The sequence below is a fragment of the Lolium perenne genome, chromosome 5 (assembly GCF_019359855.2).
Source record: "Lolium perenne isolate Kyuss_39 chromosome 5, Kyuss_2.0, whole genome shotgun sequence".
Classification (NCBI taxonomy): Eukaryota; Viridiplantae; Streptophyta; class Magnoliopsida; order Poales; family Poaceae; genus Lolium; species Lolium perenne.
In genome coordinates, this window is record NC_067248.2 from 139,581,758 (window position 1) to 139,593,704 (window position 11,947).

Genomic DNA, 11,947 nt, shown 5'->3' on the forward strand with positions numbered 1-11,947 from the left:
CACTGATCATGGGAACGTGAACTGTATACATAACAGGGTATTTCGGACAGCTAGTCCGGGGTCCCCACATAATGCTTGTGTTATTCCCATGATTGGTTGTTTGTAACATTGAACATTCTTCCAAAACCCTAAAACCCTAACCATCTCAAGAACCAAAGTGGATCAAGTATGAGAAACTGAAAGAAAGTAAAAAAAGACATATGTGGGCATATAGCCCTAATATGTAAATCTGGACCCCTACCATCCTTACTTTTCTAAAATGGTGGTGAACCATTGTAAACCCCACTAAACCCTAAACCTCAACCCTCTTATCACCATCCCTTACAAACAAAGTAAAAAAAGAAATGATATTAAATAAGAAAAAGTCCTATGTAAGCCTATGGCTATCTTTGCCAATAATAAATTTTACCATGGCTACCTTGTGTAGATGATTTGAAATACCTCAACAAACCTAACTTAGCACTTACCAACTAATCCAAGTGAGAAACAAAAAATAAAATAAACATATGCATAGAGGCATATGTGGCACTTAGCCATAATACCAATTCTTGACCTAGGCACCCACACCCTACCCAAATGGTTTGAAATTTGTTCCAAACTCAATCTAACCCTAAATAGACCCTAACACATGCCCATTTGGATCAAGTGAACCAAAATAGGAAATTAAGAAAAATCCAATTCAACACACACATGTACTTATGGCCATTTCGCAAATCTTTAACCTAGGCGACTTTGGCTTGTGCCATTGCTTGGAGAAGGTTACGAAACACTTATTAACACTTTTGGAATCAAAGAATTTCAAATCAAATCAAATTTGAACTCAAATTGTGATCACATACAATAATGGTCAAATCTGCCATTTTCAGTCTGATAACTACTTTGAGCCCCTGGATTTGAAGATTTTCAAGCCAAACAATTCCAAATCTTTGCACCTCATCCAAGTACACATAAAGGTGAACAACTTTTGTAAAGACGACCATATCAAATTCTTCTTGAATCAAAAACTATGCTCAAACAAAGTTGAGACTTTTTAACAACTTCAACATCATCCCACTTACGAAATTTTGCATTTCTTTTATTTTTAAATTCCACCACCACCATTGTGTGTCTCTGGTCATTTGCAACCAATGTAACCAACCCAATTTAAAATTTTGGAATTACATTGCCTAGAACAAATTTGACAAAAGTTTGCAAATTCAAATTGACACAAATCCCCAAATCACTATTTCAAATAGTGTTGGCCAACCCTATGCCACCACTTGGCTCCTACATGTCCCCTGGTCCCCTCTCCACCTCACCAATGCATAGAAACCCTAGGAACTAGGCCAACATGGCCATGCCAAAGGCATGCCGGCCATGTTCCCATGTTCCTTGCTCCCCCTCATTTCTCCCCATCCCAAACCCTGCCACCTTGCCCCTCTGCTCCACCTTGCTCCCCTAAGCATGCTAGCACCCGCCATTGCCGGATAAAAGCACCACACGCGCCAGACACGGATGCGCCCGTGGCGCCCAGACCATGCCGTTCACGTCGTGGGCACGCATGCGGGCACGACACGGCCACGCGCCGCCTCGATGAGCTGCGCAACCCCTGACCCCCCTCTCTGCACGTTGTGCATCACCGCCGCACCACGAACCCGTTAGACACGCCCCTTTGCCCGCGCAAGCATTGCCGCCGTCGACATCATCGCCGTTCTCCCGCAGCCGTGCCGCATAGCATCGCCCTCGCCAGCGCTCACCCGAACGCCCCCGTCCTAGCTAGCAGGCTCCCTAGCATCGCCTTGACGCTGCCTACCTAGCCATGCACTCCTCTTGTCCCTTCGAGCACCAGAGCGCCGTTGCCATGCTTGACCTCGCAGCACCCCACGGCCACCTCGCGCTCCTATAAAAGGAGAGCACCCGCGCCTCCAATCCTCACACCAGTCGCCTCCCCTCCTTCTCCTTGATCTCCTCGACCACTTCTCCACCTCGAATAAGCCTCCAGTCGCCGGAATTTTGCCGGAGTTCGCCGGAGCCCGTAGCAGACGATGTCGTCGATTGCGTCCACCCCAAGTGCTGCTGCGACCCTCCATCGAACCGCCGTCGTCTCCAACGCCGATCGCCCACCTCGCCGACCCCGCAGGACGCCGGTAAGCCCCTCGTCGCGACCCTCTGGCCGCCGGTAGGGTTCGCTCTCCGGCGAGCTCATGTCGCGGGAGGTGACGACCCACGGCCGTGCGATCGCCTTTTAATCCAACGGCCCACATCATCCCGTACCGATTCGGTGTTAAAAACCCACTGACGTGTAGGCCCCACATGTCAGGCGGCCCTCTGCGCACTAAAGCGTTACGGGTCCGGCCCGTTAAGTTTCCCGCCTAGGCCCAGAATTCAAATTTGTTTAATCCCTTTTTGATTCAAATTCAATACTGGTACATTTCTAGAATTTAGATATTTTCAAATATACATCTCCAGATTTAGTGATTCAAAATTCTCTAGAAATCTTATGAAATGATCTAACTAATCCCACTGGTTTCAATTAAAAATTCATTCTAGATCCTCTGCAATAAAAATGACAAATCAGTAACTTTTCAAACTTCAAATAAATATCAAAAATCCACCAAAAATGATATTGAGTTGATTTCAACTCTAATAGATCACATTTCACATACTCTAATTTTTTATGCAAAAATATGGCATGGTTACTTTATGTGATCATGGCCTAGTTTAAAGAAAGGACTCTATGGCTATTTTAGTTAGTTGAGATTGTCCAAAACTATATAATAAATCATATGAGGTGTTTGCCCTCATTTAAATCTTGTCCCAAGTAACTTAGTATGAGTTAGTACCATGGTTTACATAATCTCATATTGGGTTAGTTGGTGATATTAAATCTTAATGGTGGTATTGTTAAATGGTATGAGGTATTCTACCTCATTTAAATTATTTTCCCAAATAAGGATGATGAAGGGTTGACCTTGGTCAACATGGATTCATAGGTTATTCATTTGAGGAGATTAAATCTTAACAAGATTCAATGAGAGGAAATTATTTCCTCCAAAGACTTAAAGAGAAACCCTAATCCACATTTCAATCAGAGGAAATTATTTCTCTAACACTAAGTAAGAAAACCCTAGTATAATTTTAGGTAGCAATGTTAAGTGATGATGCTAGATCATTTTGAGTGAGCCATTAAGGCTAATTAAGACTACTTAAGTATTGTTTTGTGATTGTATCCTCGTATTCGTTTATAGACGCTAGTACCGGAGACTATCAAGAGGAGGAGGTGTTCTACCAAGAAGAAGAAGAGAACTTTGATCACCTCACCAACCAAGGCAAGCTAGACTAATGCAAGTTATATTGTTGCAAGCTAATGTTCTTGCAAGTGCAAAGCTCTATTTGTGCAAGGCAACCTTATTTTTACCTTATGTGTAACAATCCCATTCCAAGTTTTTACCTTACAAGTTTTCACTTGGTTTATTAAAAAGTTACTTTTATAGTTAACTTTGGTCTAAGTTTAGTGTGTTACTAGAGTAGTAAAGTTAGCCTCAAAGATGGCCAAGCAAGATAGCACCCCTCATGATTAGTGCTAGTGCTAATAACTAAAATTGACTACTCTAGATGGGAACTTGTGATTTGAAATGAACTTGAAAACTTTGGAATGACGAGTCATTCTATTGAAAGATCTTTGAAGGTGAATATGACTTGAATGATATGGTGAATTTTGATTAAAACTGATATTGGTTTGGATGCGATACCTTTCCAATTTTTGAGTACCCCCACAATACCTGATTATGGGTAGGGCTTAACTGGAAGTTTATACATCTTAGTATGGGTTCCCTCTGAAAAAGCATCATAGGGGTTATGCCGAGGCTGCCTCCGTGGTACGAGAAATGATGTGAAATGTGGTGAATGTACGGCCCAAGCCCTGAGCAGTTCCCAGGTTGACAGTTGGTCTTCACTGGGAGGCCAAGCTCATGGGGAGAGGTACCTATACTAGGGTATGTAAGTAAAAGGTTATGGTTGATGATCCGCGTACTGAGTTACGATGATTCGGGGTTATCCCCGATGGATGTAATCAAATATTGTGGCACAAGTGTGCAACCTCTGCAGAGTGTAAACCTATTTGAATAGCCATGTCCACGGTTACGGACAGTTGGAAAGGCCATACTGTTACCGGTGTCAGATATTTCTTGTAAATGTTGATGAAGTGAAGGGTGACTTGACTTGAATCACAACTGAGTTGTAGGAATGACACTAATGTTCCCACTTGAGTTAGTTAGCACATGAAGAGTCTTTTAGCAAATACTTGTGAACTAAAATTTTCTTTATGCAAATAAAACTAGAGCTTAGCACCCCCTTACTACAATTGATAGTACTTATATTAGTATTAATTTGCGAGTACTTTAAAGTACTCACGGCTGTGTCCCTGGCTATTCAAACGGCCAGACTATGAAGAAGAGCAGCAATACCAGGAGGACGGACAACAAGACGTCTACGACAACTAGGGAATCTTCTGACGTCAGACGTTGGCCTGTGGATTAGATAGTCCACTTCTGTTACGCTTCCGCTATGTAATATGTTCGTTGATCCTTAGGTCAACTATTTGTGTAATTTTGGATCATGTGATCTCTATTTGTAAACGACTATGGCATGTAATGAATGATGATTTATGGTATCAACTGTTATGTCTCGCAACAACACTATTCCTGGGATTGCGATGTATGGCATAACAGGCATCTGGACTTAAAAATCCGGGTGTTGACAAGTCATTGTTTGACCTTAGGAGACCCTAGTTAGAATGGATGTCTGCAAAACTTAGTTTCAAAACCAAAGAAGTGACTATTTGTGAAAAACTTATTCTCACTCTTATCCTTGAGATCTTTTGCAAAATGAGAAATTCATGCCCTACTTTTTCCTTGTAGAACTACATAAAAATTTAGACACTTGAACACTTCTTTCACTTACCTACCCTAATTGCTCATAGATGGAGTACACCTGCAAGTCCTATCAGCTTGGCCACGGAGGAAACCTAATGTTCGAGAAGGATTTGAAGCAACTAGTGGAATATCTAGGACGCCCGTACCCCGAGTTCTTCGGAATACCCCCCAATAATCACTCAGGAGGACCACCTCGGTGGGAAGTAACCGCAGATCTGCGAAGAAAGCTTGGAGCCCCAATATGGAAAACCATATGGTTTTCTGTAACGGGAAACACTTGGAAGGAAGGACTAGTCAGGGCTATGCAAGAAGCAATTGCCCGTCTGTGTGGACAAAATGAGAACACGATCAAGAACACCCGCTTCATCTACTACCCAAGACATGACCCCATGGGAAGACTGATGACCATGCCCCCACACACGGAGATGAACCACTATGTAGCACACCTGGACTTCATGCTATACAAGACCCGCAAGGAGTTGGACAACGCCCTCGCCCTTCGCCAAGCATATTACCCGTGAAGACGAAGGATCCACCCTGAAGAGTAGTATCACTAAAGCACTTGAGTAGGTGTGAGTTTGTATCAGGATCCCCTTGTATCGTAGAGCGAATGAATGGTTCTTCAAACCAACGGTGTGTTAGCTTTGTAATGTGTGATGTTTGGTATGAATGAAAAAGTGTTGTTGGTTTTTACCCCCTCAACAATACTCAATTTTTCAAGTTTGAACTTTTGAAACTTCTTGAACTTTAAACCAAACAAACCATAGAAATTTCCCTCTTATCTTAGCATCTACCTCAATGTTCAGATGGCCCCACCAACCCGCAGCACCAACCAAGACGCCATGATGCAAATGCTGGAGATGATGATGGCAGACCGCGAAGCCGAGAGAGCTGAGCGACAAGCCAATATTGCTGCACTGCAACAGATCGCTAACAACAATCACGGCCATGGAAACCACAACCACCCTGGGTCAAAGCTGAAGAACTTTCAGAACACCAACCCACCCATTTTCAGCAAGACCGAAGATCCCCTTGACGCAGATGACTGGCTCCAGACAATGGAGAACAACCTGGAAGTTGCGGGAGTTGAAGCCGCAGAGAAAGTATAGTTCGCCACCCACTACCTGTCAGGACCTGCAAGAGCCTGGTGGACAAGCGCCCGCGCAATGAATGCGGGACGAATGATGACCTGGGAAGGCTTCAAGCTGAAGTTTAGCAAATACCATGTGCCCCAAGAACTGATCAAGAAGATAAGAGACGAGTTCCGGGAACTCAAGCAAGGAAGGATGTCCGTGGTATAATACCGCGATAGATTCCTCACTCTGTCAAGGTACGCCCCGGACGAAACCGACACCAATGAGAAGAGGAAGGAGAGATTTCTGAACGGACTGCACGACGAAATGCAGCCTGTACTGGTCAACATTCCCTTTGCTGACCTAGAAGCCCTAGTGGACTCCGCCATCCAGATGGAAGGGAAGCTTCACCAAGCCAACGAGAACCGCAAACGCCGGATGATGAACCAGAATGGGTCCAGCAATGCCCAGAAGTACCGCAACAACTCAACTGGAGGGTTCACCCCAAGAAACAACATGCCACCTGCTCAGAATTACCGCCCAAACTACACCAACAACCAGGGAGAACCCCCGAAGCCTGGAGGCAACAACAACAACAACAACCCCAACTACAACAACAACAATGGGAACAACAACAACACCAACCCTGGTCCGAGGACTGGAAGCAACGCCATCCCCGTCGCCCCCAAGGACAAGTTGACCATAACCTGTTACGAATGTGGAATTGTGGGACACTACTCCAATGAGTGCCCCAAAAGGTTAGCCAAGATTGCCGCCAATACCTCTGCACCTGCTCAGAACCAGCGCCGCTTTGCAGCAAGAAGGAACCAGAACAACAACAACGGCCGTCTCTACCACATGAATGCCACTGAACCCCAGGAAGCACCCCAGGCCATGCCAAGTATGTTTTAATGTTAATCCAATTGCTCAATCTCTCTTAGGAACCTAACTTTTCTTAAAATCTCGGGACGAGATTTTTTAAGGGGGAAGGGTTTGTAACATCCCAAATTTTAAAACAAAGAGAAAATGATTTCTCCTGTTTCCAAAAATGAGAACCAACAAAAACTTTTATTAGATAAAGTGCTGTGCATAGTCACTACAACAGGACCACCCCTACAGCAACGCTTGAATCTGTATCTAAACGTTCATATTGGCGTTGTTAGCCCCCCTACCAACGGATTTAGTATGCGTTGCGTTTTTGGGTGTTGCAAGGGTATTATGCAATGCATATCTGAGCGTTGGTAACCATTGGTTTGAGCGTTGCAACTTTGCAACGGAAGTCAAGCAGCACCTGTATCTGTTGGAACATAACGTACACAGATTAAGTAATTTTGTTTTAAAATAAATATTATTTTCAAGCCTGAGTGGCTTGGTCACTTCAAATATGGCAGTTTTTTTTCTCAACGAAAGTATACGCACTTCATAAGATATGTAAGAAAAACACATAAATTACAGAAGTTGAATGCATTGGGATGAAAGAACAATTCAGCATTTATTATTAAAATTTCTCATCCCGTACATGAAAATTCTCTTTTGAGTACACAGCTTACAATCTTGTTCCAAAATATGACATTGTAACTAAATCCTATATATACTCCTTCTATTGTTCTGCCTTCAAATATAGCGGTAGTAGCTGATGTTTTGCCTTCAAATATATACTCCTTCTATTGTTCTGCCTTCAAATATATACTCCTTCTATTGTTCTGCCTTCTAAGTACGTAGTAGCTGATGTTTTAGGTCTGCAAAAAAAAGCTCCTGATTTAGAATCAATGTGGTAAAAAATATAGTCGGAAGGGTGCACTGAATACTAGCTACTACGTACTTGCTGTAGTCATCACCATGCGAAAATGCCAAAAGACATCAGAAACAGGGGATATCTCCAGCATGCAAAGAACATGTCTGCATATTTTCTTTCCTGCACATAATGAATACTGATGTGTGATGATCATAATATGGTTTGTATATGCAGCTAGCAGAAAGCAAACTTTCAATTAACGAACTCCTGACTTGGGCAAAAAAAGTCATTACTTCAGTTTATGTGTGCATCTATTTGATATTTACAATAAGCATTAAACAGTGCCCGGAAGGGAGCAGATGTGAAAGAATGAATCAGAGTAAGAGTATAAATTAAGGCAATGTTGTGTCTGAACTAAAAATCATGTACTGAAGTATTTGTATTTAAAGAAGCCCATATCAAAATGAACTACGGTGAAAAAATAGCACTTGGGGATAGTAGGTACCTTAATCTATGTTGAGAGAAGAATCTACGAAGAGTAATCTTGAAGGGAAGGGTAAGGTATGGACTTTTATCTTGTCGGCTCAGATTCTGCATCGGCTGAAGATAAACAATTTATTGTTCAACTTGTTGCACTATCAGAAAGGTAGATCCACCTAAAATATCAGTAAACATACTTATATAAACAGGTTACTTCTCATGATTATTATTTTCAAAGAATAATAACAATCGAGTCACTTATCAAAACATATGCTTAAAGGTCAAGAACAAAACATGGATCAAAAAGTCTTCTTTGCAGTAACACCTAATTTTTAACATGCAAGTTATGCACGACTGACTCACCGCTCTGGCAGCGGGCAGGCTGTGGCTCTAGCGGTGGAAACTATTTACTTACTATTTGTCTTGCACGTAGCAACAGATAATGCCCTTACAGAAAGCCAAATAGCATTCTATTACAATATAGTATTCAGTAATAGTTGAAAACATCATTCTTGCCCAGTTTGGTAGAGGTGTATGTCCTGGCGCTCACCCTGTTGGCATATAAACAGTTTATTAGATGAAATAACCCAATACGAATTGACAATTGATCTCCATGCTTTAAACAATTATTTGTACACTAAATAAAAACGAAATGACAAAAGTTAATTCAAAATAGAACAAATAAACAATAAGAGATTTCCACTACCACAAAACACGAACTGCTACTAATAACATTTCTAAGATCTCAAGCGCTAGAGCCTAGAGGTACATGTTCTGAACTGGATAGGTACTAGATGCCACAGCCTAGAGATACCATCGCCGGCAGCTAGCATACAGACATTCTGACAAGTCATTCACATGAGAGCACTTCCGATTAATTACCATTGCTAGTGGTGACAGGCATAGCAAACCAGACAAGTAAATACGCAAATACAATGGGTCGATGCGGGGCTAAGATCAAGAGAAAGACTGTGAATTCATCAAACCTGCGGCTGTAGGGTGGAGCGCACTGTGTGGAGATGCAGCAGAAAGTCATTCCACCATGCCGCGTCGACCTAGACCCATAGTTTTAAAAACCGGACCAGTGATCGAACCGGTGAGGTCGTCGGTTCAGGTTTTTACCGGTCGGACCACTGGTTGACCTGTTCACTGTCTGGTTTTTTAAACCTAAAATAATACTATATTTTTACTTATAAATGCTACAATAAAATAAATATTTATGTATGGAAATTTTCATACTTGTTATTTGAGATAATAGCTCACGTAGAAATATAAAAGAGTAGTCAACAGCAAATCAAGAACTTGCAAGTCAAATTACCAAGGCTCGCATCCGAACCAAAGAGCAACCAACCATGCACTTAGCCAACTAGCCAATCTGCGATTGCTTGATATGTACGGACCAGAACCAAGTAGCCAACAAGATATATGCTAGTTTGGATGCAGTGTCGGCAAGCAGCAAATAGCCATCAAAAAAAATGGCACTCAATGTGTTAGGTTGGATCCAAGGATAGTGTGTAGATAACGCGAAAATATACAAAATGAACCTGTCTCTACCCTGAACGTGAAGTAGCCCTAGCACAGTTGGTCTGCCACGGTGCCCACATGGCCTGAGGTACAGGGTTCGAATCCCGCACGCTCCACTTCCATTTTTAAAACGCTAATACATTGAGCCGGTCAAACCGGAAATCTGGTTTCTAGCCTGAAACCGGTGGTTTGACCGCGGTTTACCTGGTTTATTCCGGCTCGGCTGCGCGGACGGTCCAGTGCGCTTAAAAAACCAGCAGAGGCTCCGGTTCCGATTTTTCCCGGTTGAACCGCCGGTCCGGTCCGGTTTTTAAAACTATGCCTAGACCGTGAGAGCTGTGGGACGCCTTGGAGTGGATGCACGCAGGGTAGACCGACGGCTGAGAGGCCCATCCTCCACTCTAGGGCGGCGCTTGCCTGACTCGTGCGTGACAGCGGCGGCGCTTGCCTGACTCGTGCGTGACAGCGGAGATGCAGCCGGAAATTGACCAGGATCGATCTGAGAGACAAGGGAACATCATTAGAGGAGGGGCCAGATCTGAGCTGTGTAGATATGAGAGAGAGTGCCGATGCAAGGTAAAGCAAGGGAGGAAGGTCGACCTCCATGGTTGATAGCTCTTCTATGGACGACGGCGCTTTCCATCGCCGTGCACCACCTAGGGTTAAGCTGTCTCATAAAATGGGGATCGGGAGTTCTTTTTTCCTTTGCTCCGGAGAATTGGGATCGGGAGTTGAGTTGGGCACTTGGGCTACGGAGGTGGGAGGTGGGTTTTTTTAAGAGGTGGGGATGGGTTGGAAAGAGTCAGCCGTGAAGAGGTGGGTGGTCGTAGATACACATATCAACATCGTTGCAAACTATGCGTTGGTTTAGGTCTAGTTGTCTTGTAGTGGTGCTCATACCTAATGCTTGTGTTATTCCCATGATTGGTTGTTTGTTACATTGAACATTCTTCCAAAACCCTAAAACCCTAACCATCTCAAGAACCAAAGTGGATCAAGTATGAGAAACTAAAAGAAAGTAAAAAGACATATATGGGCATATAGCCCTAATATGTAAAACTTGACCCCTACCATCCTTACTTTTCTAAAATGGTGGTGAACCATTGTAAACCCCACTAAACCCTAAACCTCACCCCTCTTATCACCATCCCTTACAAACAAAGTAAAAAAGAAATGATATTAAATAAGAAAAAGGCCTATGTAAGCCTATGGCTATCTTTGCCAATAATAAATTTTACCATGGCTACCTTGTGTAGATGATTTGAAATACCTCAACAAACCTAATTTAGCACTTACCAACTAATCCAAGTGAGAAACAAAAAAATAAAATAAACATATGCATAGAGGCATATGTGGCACTTAGCCATAATACCAATTCTTGACCTAGGCACCCACACCCTACACAAATTGTTTGAAATTTGTTCCAAACTCAATCTAACCCTAAATAGACCCTAACACATGCCCATTTGGACCAAGTGAACCAAAATAGGAAATTAAGAAAAATCCAATTCAACACACACATGTGCTTATGGCCATTTTGCAAATCTTTAACCTAGGCCACTTTGGCTTGTGCCATTGCTTGGAGAAGGTTACTAAACACTTATTAACACTTTTGGAATCAAAGAATTTCAAATCAAATCAAATTTGAACTCAAATTGTGATCACATACAATAATGGTCAAATCTGCCATTTTTAGTCTGATCACTACTTTGAGCCCCTGGATTTGAAGATTTTCAAACCAAACAATTCCAAATCTTTGCACCTCATCCAATTACACATAAAGGTGAACAACTTTTGTAAAGGCCACCATATCAAATTCTTCTTGAATAAAAAACTATGCTCAAGTAAAGTTGAGACTTTTTAACAACTTAACCATCACCCCACTTATGAAATTTTGCATTTCTTTTAATTTTAAAATTCCACCACCACCATTGTGTGTCTCTGGTCATTTGCAACCAATCCAACCAACCCAATTTCAAATTTTGGAATTACATTGCCTAGAACAAATTTGACAAAAGTTTGCAAATTCAAATTGACACAAATCCCCAAATCACTATTTTAAATAGTGTTGGCCAACCCTATGCCACCACTTGGCTCCTACATGTCCCCTGGTCCCCTCTCCACCTCACCATTGCATAGCAACCCTAGGAACTAGGCCAACATGGACATGACAAAGGCATGCCGGCCATGTTCCCATGTTCCTTGCTCCCCCTCATTTCTCT

The 11,947-nt window shown here is 42.6% G+C and overlaps 1 long non-coding RNA gene across 1 annotated transcript; it reads right to left on the bottom strand.

Moving 5' to 3' along the window:
* Positions 1–7,503: 7,503 nt before the first annotated feature.
* LOC127304829 (uncharacterized) lies at positions 7,504–9,263 on the bottom strand. The gene is made up of 4 exons (XR_007853548.2): positions 9,188–9,263; positions 8,227–8,752; positions 7,809–7,901; positions 7,504–7,725 (listed from the first exon to the last, which is right to left on the bottom strand). It is a non-coding gene; the product is annotated as an uncharacterized lncRNA (long non-coding RNA).
* Between the last annotated feature and the right edge of the window lie 2,684 nt (positions 9,264–11,947).